The following is an 8,910-nucleotide window of genomic DNA, read 5'->3' as shown; positions in this document are numbered from 1 at the left end:
TTTCCAGAGGAAGGACTAGCATGACGATGGACAGCATTTCCTCCAGGGAGTGTGTGAATGAATGAATGGGATGAGCAAGCACATCGCAGGAAGGAAAACCCCTTGTAAATAGATGACTTCTCTAATGAGACATAATGTGACCCCATGCTAGTCTTTGAACCTTATTTTCTTAGAGATTTTTTTTTTAACCCACTGAGCCACCCAAGCACCCACTTCTTAGAGATCTTAAGGGTAAACATAACGATAATTTCAAATGTGCATAAAAGGAAAGAAATAAAAAATTTAAATACTGGAAAATTTTAATCTGGGGGACAGACTAAAATAACTAGTTTCAAGTGTCTATCCATTTAATTTGTAGCATTTTATATTTTCTTCTATTTCATATATATATCATTTCTCAACTGGAGCATGAATACCTAAATAGTTGACAGTTGTTATATATATTACTCTTGAAGCCGTGCTCAGCTTTTTCCAGTTGCAGAAAGTGAACTAAAATTTACTAAAAAAAAAAACAAAAAAAACCAGGAATGTATTATCTCATATGACAAATCTTCAGGCATGGCTGGGTCCAGTAGCTGTAGCTGCTCTCTCTCCATCCCTGGGCTTTGTGTTCCCCTGTATTTCTGTGGTCTCAAAGGGTTCCCTTTACATGGCAGGAAAGGCAGTTCTCACCTTATGTAGGTCTTATGGTCCAGAATGCTGCAGGAAGTGGAGCCTCTGGAATCTACTGATTGGCCAAGCATGGACAGATACTCATTCTAGAGCAGGGTGAGGACAGTGAGGGATCAATCAGGATTACTGCAGAATGGTCGAGACAGTGTTTCCAGCCCATGCCAGTGATGCTGGGCAGATAAACATGTGTTCACACCACAAGGCCTCTCCGCGGTGGGATCCCAGTACTTCCAGTCTACAGGATGTTCCTCCCCACACAGCCAAACCAGCATAGGCAGATCCCAAATGTGTGCTAGGTGGATGAAGGTTAAGAAAATCACCACCTGTGCGGTGGAAAATGGTCCGATGAGAGCCCAAGGTGGCTGGGCTGGGGCTCCGGAGCAGAGAGGATGGGGACCAGCCCCAGAGGAAATTCTGCCTGACTCTTGTAGCCGAGTGTGGGCTGCTGGGGGAAGTCAAGAAGAGCAGTGCATGACCTTCCAGGGTCTGGGGAAGGAGTGGAGAGCAGGTTTCCCTGGCTGCCTTACAGCGTCCCAGACTGAGGTCATCCTGAGGATACCCATGGTGTGAGACACCCATGGTGTCTCCAGGACACAGGAGAACAGTGGCCGTGGTTCCAGGGGCTTCTGCGGTGGCCACAGGGGGACGATGGCTGCCTCTCAGCAGAGGAAGCAGGGTGTGGAGCTGACACTCGGGCCTTCCAGAAGCTGAGAGTAACTCCATGGGGGAGAGGGGAATCATCTGGAACCGACCTGAATATTCACCCAGAGGAGACTCGGGTTTTCAGTGTGGGGACTCAATCCCTTGACAGATGAAGTTACTATGCAGTGTGCTGAGAGATTTGAGAGCTCCAAGAGGCAGGCTTTCTGTGATTCTAGCAGGAGTGACCTGCCCTAACAGAGAAGCCCAGAAGACCCCAGAAATGAGGAAGCATGGCAGCCAGGGCATGAACAATAAGTGAGAATTTTCCCCGGGGAACATAAGGAGAAATGATGTTCAGATAGATGGACAAAGGCGCACATTTATGGAGAAACACGGTATTGTTGCAAGAGAGCAGCTAACATGGCTGGAGCCACCCCAGCGGCAGGGCCAGGGGCTGGGGAGAGAGGAGTAGGGGTAAATGGCGGCACCGGCGTGTCAGCTGGTGGCTGGGAAGAACCCGGTTCGGAGGGGCTCAAGCAGGGGGTGCAGATGGAGCCCCTGCTGGGAGGAGAATCCCATGGCCTTCCGCAGAGCCCAGAGCACGTTCGCACACCTGCCTTCACGCCCCGCTATGCAAATCCTGCGCCATGATTCTGTGCCTTACTCAGAAATCCAACTCCCCTATATTTTTCAGGGTGGCCCTTGATTTTACGTAAGACAAACAGTGAAAACCCATGGAAATGCACATTAAATTCAAGACATTCCTATCCTGTCCATGTTGCTACAAAAGTTGGGTATTCATCCTTTCTGATGGAGGCATCATACTCTATAGTCAGTCATGATCTCAGGGTCCTGGGATTGAGACCCAGATTGGGCTCTCGGCTCAGCGGGGAGCCTGCTTCCTCCTCTCTCTTTCTCTCTGCCTACTTGTGATCTCTGTCTGTCAAATAAATAAATAAAATCTTTAAAAACAATTCTAGACATTCCCTTACCAGAGAGAGACGTGTAACAGTATGCAGGAGATATGGGAACTTTTGTTCATTTATTTGTTTCTTCATGTTCCCATGAAATGTCTCCTTTCTTCAGGGACATTTTTCTAATTTTTTCTCCCCTGATGTATTTATTATATCTGCAGCAGTCAAGTTTACTTTTAAAAATCAGTTTCTGGATAAGTCTTTCTATCGGTATCAGGAACTCTGTACTGAAAAGCCTTACTAGGTTTTATTGTTGTTTTAAAGCATCTTGAGCCCATAAATAATCTTTCAATAAAATGGGAAATTTCTTGGCTTTGAAAAGTAGAGGAGCTGAGTATTGTAGGCAGATGCTGAAGTCATTCTATCTAGGAGGGCTTTGCCCCCCTCAGGAACCGGATTTCGGGGGGCTGCTAAGGATGGGCTATGCTTTGCTGCAGAAAACAAACAATTCTACTACACATGTCGAACACCATGTTCTGTATACCGAGATGAATATACCGTTACGTGTCAGTGAGATCTCAGTAATAGAGGAAACCACAGGTTTCCTGTTATTATTTAATTTCTGCTAGGATAGACAAGGTCTCAGATTCAAATGAGATGAAGAATTGGAACTGGGACCCTTGCAAGATGCCAGGATGCTTGCAGAGCTGCACCTTCCATGAAAGAAACAGCCCTACATCGTCTCCTGCTGAGGCACACATTGATCAGGCTTGGGCTGGTGAGGCTGGGGCCATCAGTAGCTTACAGCCAGAAAGGTTTATTTCTTGCTTGTGTTACCCGTTGACTGGGCTCAGCTGAAGTTCTGCCACATGTGATTTTGTCCAGGAGACAGCTTCAGAAGTGGCCCCTGTCTGGGATGGGCCAGCTGAGCCAAGGTCATGACATCCCATGGCGTCTCTGGGTGGGACACAATTCTGCCGCCGAGACAAGCATGGACAGTCACACAGTGAAGATGGTGGTTATCCTCCAACAGGATGAGTAGAAGCAATAAAACAAAGAGCAAAACTGAGCTTCTAGAAAACTCTGAACCTGCTTCATATCCGGGTGGAGAAAAAGGCTTCTCTGAGAATTTATGCCACTTTGCCTCCCTCATAGAAGCTTTGGAGTCGAATTCACATTTGCATGTCCCGAGACCTATCCAGCTGAGAAGATCACGTGAAAAGTTCTGAGTTGATGGTGGGGATGACAGGCAGACACGAAAAACAGCACCTTGGTAAGAAACAACTCTTAACTCAGGTGCCATGAAACCCTCACAGATGTGTCCTGGCCATGTGGAGATCTGAGCAGGGAAATCAAACACAGCAGCAACCGGTGGGCCCAAGCCTCAGGCCACAAGAAGAGCTCATGGAGAGTGAACAGCATGATCAGGCTGCCAGGAGCTCAGATCAGAGAAGTTCCAGAATAATCTCAGCCCGAGTAAAATCTTTGAATAAACAGGAGAGAATTTAGAAACATGAGAAAAAAGAAAAAAATTAAAAAGTGCAATTGCAGGGTCATGGGGAAGCTCTATTTTTAATTTCTTGAGGAATCTCCACACTGTTCTCCAAAGTGGCTGCACCAACTTGCATTCCCACCAACAGTGTAAGAGGGTTCCTCTTTCTCCACATCCCCTCCAACACATGTTGTTTCCTGTTTTGTTAATTTTGGCCATTCTAACTGGTGTAAGGTGGTATCTCAATGTGGTTTTAATTTGAATCTCCCTGAGGGCTAGTGATGATGAGCATTTTTTCATGTGTCTGATAGCCATTTGTATGTCTTGATTGGAGAAGTGTCTGTTCATATCTTCTGCCCATTTTTTGATATGATTGTCTATTTTGTATGTGTAGAGTTTGAGTTTATTATAGATACTGGATATCAACCTTTGTCTGTACTGTCATTTGCAAATATCTTCTCCCATTCCGTGGGTTGCCTCTTTGTTTTGTTGACTGTTTCCTTTGCTGTGCAGAAGCTTTTGATTTTGATGAAGTCCCAAAAGTTCATTTTCGCTTTTGTTTCCTTTGCCTTTGGAGACATATCTTGAAAGAAGTTGCTGTGGCTGATATCGAAGAGAATACTGCCTATATTCTCCTCTAGGATTCTGATGGATTCCTGTCTCACATTGAGGTCTTTTATCCGTCTTGAGTTTATCTTTGTGTACGGTGTAAGAGAATGGTCGAGTTTCATTCTTCTACATATAGCTGTCCAGTTTTCCCAGCACCATTTATTGAAGAGACTGTCTTTTTTCCACTGTATATTTTTTCCTGTTTTGTTGAAGATTATTTGCCCATAGAGTTGAGGGTCCGTATCTGGGCTCTCTACTCTGTTCCACTGGTCTATGTGTCTGTTTTTATGCCAGTACCATGCTCTCTTGGTGATTACGGCTTTGTAGTAAAGCTTGAAATCAGGTAACGTGATGCCCCCCAGTTTTATTTTTGTTTTTCAACATTTCCTTAGCGATTCGGGGTCTCTTCTGATTCCATACAAATTTTTGGATTATTTGCTCCAGCTCTTTGAAGAATACCGGTGGAATTTAGATCTTAATGGCATTAAAAGTATAGATTGCTCTAGGCAGTATAGACATTTTAACAATGTTTATTCTTCCAATCCAAGAGCATGGAATGGTCTTCCATCTTTTTGTGTCTTCCTCAATTTCTTTCATGAGTGTTCTGTAGTTCCTCAAGTACAGATCCTTTACCTCTTTGGTTAGGTTTATTCCCAGGTATCTTATGGTTCTTGGTGCTGTAGTAAATGGAATCGATTATCTAATTTCCCTTTCTGTATTTTCATTATTAGTGTATAAGAAAGCCACTGACTTCTGTACATTGACTTTGTATCCTGCCACGTTACTGAGTTACTGTATGAGTTCTAGTAGTTTTGGGGTGGAGTCTTTTGGGTATTCCATATAAAGAATCATGTCATCTGCGAAGAGAGAGAGTTTGACTTCTTCATTGCCAATTTGGATACCTTTTATTTCTCTTTGTTGTCTGACTGCTGTTGCTAGGACTTCTAATACTATGTTGAACAAGAGTGGTGAAAGTGGGCATCCTTGTCGTGTTCCTGATCTCAACGGGAAGGCTGCAAGCTTTTTCCCATTGAGGATGATATTTGCTGTGGGTCTTTCATAGATAGATTTGATGAGGTTCAGAAATGTTCCCTCTATCCCAACACTTTGAAGCGTTTTAATCAGGAATGGATGCTAGGTTTTATCTTACCTCAAAGTTACAGATGTAGTGAAAAGAAGGGCCATCTGTACCCCAATGTTTATAGCAGCAATGGCCATGGTCACCAAACTGAAAAGAACCCCAAGATACCCCTCAGTGGACGAATGGATAAGGAAGATGTGGTCCATATACGCTATGGAGTATTATGCCTCCATCAGAAAGGATGAATACCCAACTTTTGTAGCAACATGGATGGCACTGGAAGGGATTATGCTGAGTGAAATAAGTCAAGCAGAGAGAGTCAATTATCATATGGTTTCACTTATTTGTGGAGCATAACAAATAGCATGGGGGACAAGGGGAGATGGAGAGGTGAAGGGAGTTGAGGGAAATTGGAAGGGGAGGTGAACCATGAGAGACTATGGACTCAGAAAAACAACCTGAGGGTTTTGAAGAGGCGGGGGGTGGGAGGTTGGGGGAACCAGGTGGTATTAGAGAGGACATGGATTGCATGGAGCACTGGGTGTGGTGCAAAAACAATGAATGCTGTTATGCTGAAAATAAATTAAAAAAAATAGGGAATAAAATATAGAGAACCAAAACAAAAACAAAAACAAAATTAAAAAAAGTGTCCTGTGAATTTGGAAAGAAAAAAGATCAGAACTCGAGAGAAAATAGTGCAGCGGGAGGTGTAGAGCCCAAGAAAAAACAATCCGTCAGCACAGATGGTGAGTGCGTCAAGCACGCAGGAGCAAGGCAGACGTGCAGAGCAAGAGAGCAAGAAGGCCCGGCTCACGTGTCTCGGAATCCCGGAGGAGATGATGTCACAAATGGGGAAAGCCGACATTTATGAACTAATGGCCAAGAATTCTCCAAGAGTGATGAAACATGTGAATTTCCAGCCTCAGAAATTCAACAAACGCCAGGAAGAAGGAACAGTGACAACCATCACTATGAAATGACCAAAAACTAATGATAAGAAGGTATCACAAGTTGAGAAAAAAGTGACATTGTCCACAGAAGAGCGGCAAAGTAGCTGAATTCTCCAGAGCAGAAACAAAGCCACACGGAGATGGATGAAGCCTTCGGTGGGCTGGGACCCCAGGGCTGTCTACCGGCCAGCTGCCCTTGAGCAACAGGGCCCGTAACACATAGCACGAGGAACGATGACCACGTCTTACCGTTGGATCTCGCTCAAGGAGAGTTTGAAATATATTCCTCAAGAAGGAGGAAAATGATCTCCCAAGAGGCCCAAGATGCACCCAGGATGGTGAAAGAAACAGACACTGCTGTGTGGCCCGACAGTGGTCATCGTGCCTAGGAGGGGAGCGTCCATGGACCGACACTGGACGGGAGAACAAGGCAGAACGAGCAAGGGCGGCAGGACGTTCAGGACCTTGTCTTGCTCGGGAGGAGGGTAATAAGAGTGGTTGATTTTAAATTCTCTTAGCTGTCAATATTTTAGTCTTTTCTGGACCCATGAACCAGCCCTCCCCTCTCCCATTAACTCAATAATCCTATGTCTAATAAACACCTCAGATTTTATTTTATTTTTTTTTAAAGATTTTATTTATTTATCCGACAGAGACAGATCACAAGTAGGCAGAGAGGCAGGCAGAGAGAGAGGAGGAAGCAGGCTCCCTGCTGAGCAGAGAACCCGATGCGGGACTCGATCCCAGGACCCAGAGATCATGACCCGAGCCGAAGGCAGCGGCCCAACCCACCGAGCCACCCAGGCGCCCAACACCTCAGATTTTAAATGAGTTCCCCCCAACACACTCTGTCTACACTTTGCCTCAATCCAGTAAGCGGTGGCCCCCCTGCAGGCTGTCAGGCTCAAACTCTGGGACCCCTCCCTCCCTCCCCCTCTTTTTCTCTCTCCCCTCCTCTCTCCCACTCCTTCCCTCTCTCCCCCTCTCTCTTTCACTCCCTTCCATTTTCTCTCTCTCCTCCATCTCCATGCTGCTGGGGACTCTCTGGCATCCACATTCCGGCTGATTTTCTTGCTGCTCTTACTCCTCTTTCCTTTGCTCTCCTTCTGGCCTGTCGCAGCGAGCAAAGCGATCTTTGGAAAACACACAGTGAGATCCCCTCGTGGTTGCCACTGTACGCAAGTAGAATCGAGTTCTGTCCTCGCCTCCCGGGTCCAGTGTCCCCCATTCCCCTCGCCCCGCCCATCTCTTCTGAACTTACAACATAGAATCTCCCCAGCTCTTAACACCCCAGCAATGCAGGCCTCCTTGTTCTTCCAAAGAGACAAGCGTGTCTGAGGGCAGGTCTTTCTCATGAGAATGTTCTAAACCCAGTATTCAAAATGTGTTATGGACTGAATGTTGGTGTCCCCCCGAACCTCATATACTGAACGCTAACCCCCACTGTGATGGCAGTGGTTGGTGGGCCCTTCGGGAGGTGATTAGCTCATGAGGGTGGAGCCCCAGGGATGGGATCGGGGCCCTTGTAAGCGGCCCCAGAGAGCACCCGTGCCCCTTCTGCCCAGAGGGCAGAGTGAGAAGGTGCTGGCCATGACCCAGAAGGCGGCCCTCACCAGACACCAAATGTGCAGGTGGCTTGCTCGGACTCCAGCTCCCACAGCCGAGAAAGAAATATCTGCTGTATGTAAGTTCCCTGGTTGAGAGCATTTTGGGACAGCGTCCTGCACTGGCGGGGACACAGGCTTTCTGCTTTACTTCCTCTCGGCTCCCGTCAATATGTCGGCTTCTCAAAGACACGCCTCCTGATTATTCCCTACGATTCCACACTCCGACCGCTCTCTTTCACGTACTCCGTTTTTTTCTCCTTCAGAGTATTTACCATACGGCATATTATGGTTTCGTTTCTTTTTTAATGCCCTGTCTCCATAAGAAGACATAAAAATCCATGAAAGAAGGAGTTTGGCTTTGTTCATTCCTCTGTCTCCAGAACGTAAAATAGTTCCTGGCATGTGGGAGGCACTCAAGGGTGACCAGCAAAAGAATAAAACAGATCATATCGCTTCTCCTTGTTTTGAGATGGAAAAAAAAGACAGCTTAGAATGCAATCCCAAAGATGTCAAGACATGGGGGAGAAGCAGAAAATGGAAACAGAAAACAAAAAATAAGTCCACAGAGATCAGTAATAACAATAAAAGTAAACAGGCTAAACTCACTGGTTGAAAAGCAGAGATTGCCAAGTTGGATTTTAAAACAATCCAGTTATGTGTTGTTTCTGAGAGATACCCCCTAAATCACAGGACCTGAGAAGATTGAAAAAACTACAGCAGATCAGTAAGTAGCAAAGACTGTTGGTGCATCTATTGTGATACCAGACAATTTACAGGGAAAAATCAGGGTTACCACACAACCATATGACATTAAAAGAAACCAAAACCTCACAGTCTATTATGTAAGAACCTATACATATGCCGTAAATATGTAAAGAAATGATCAACAGACAAGATATTTAGGTTACCCGGAGGTAGGGGTGGGTGGGTGAAAGGTTGTGAT

Source organism: Neovison vison, chromosome 3 (genome assembly GCF_020171115.1).
Source record: "Neovison vison isolate M4711 chromosome 3, ASM_NN_V1, whole genome shotgun sequence".
Taxonomy (NCBI): Eukaryota; Metazoa; Chordata; class Mammalia; order Carnivora; family Mustelidae; genus Neogale; species Neogale vison.
The sequence above is the reverse complement of the archived record's forward strand: the minus strand, read 5'-3'. Positions refer to the sequence as shown.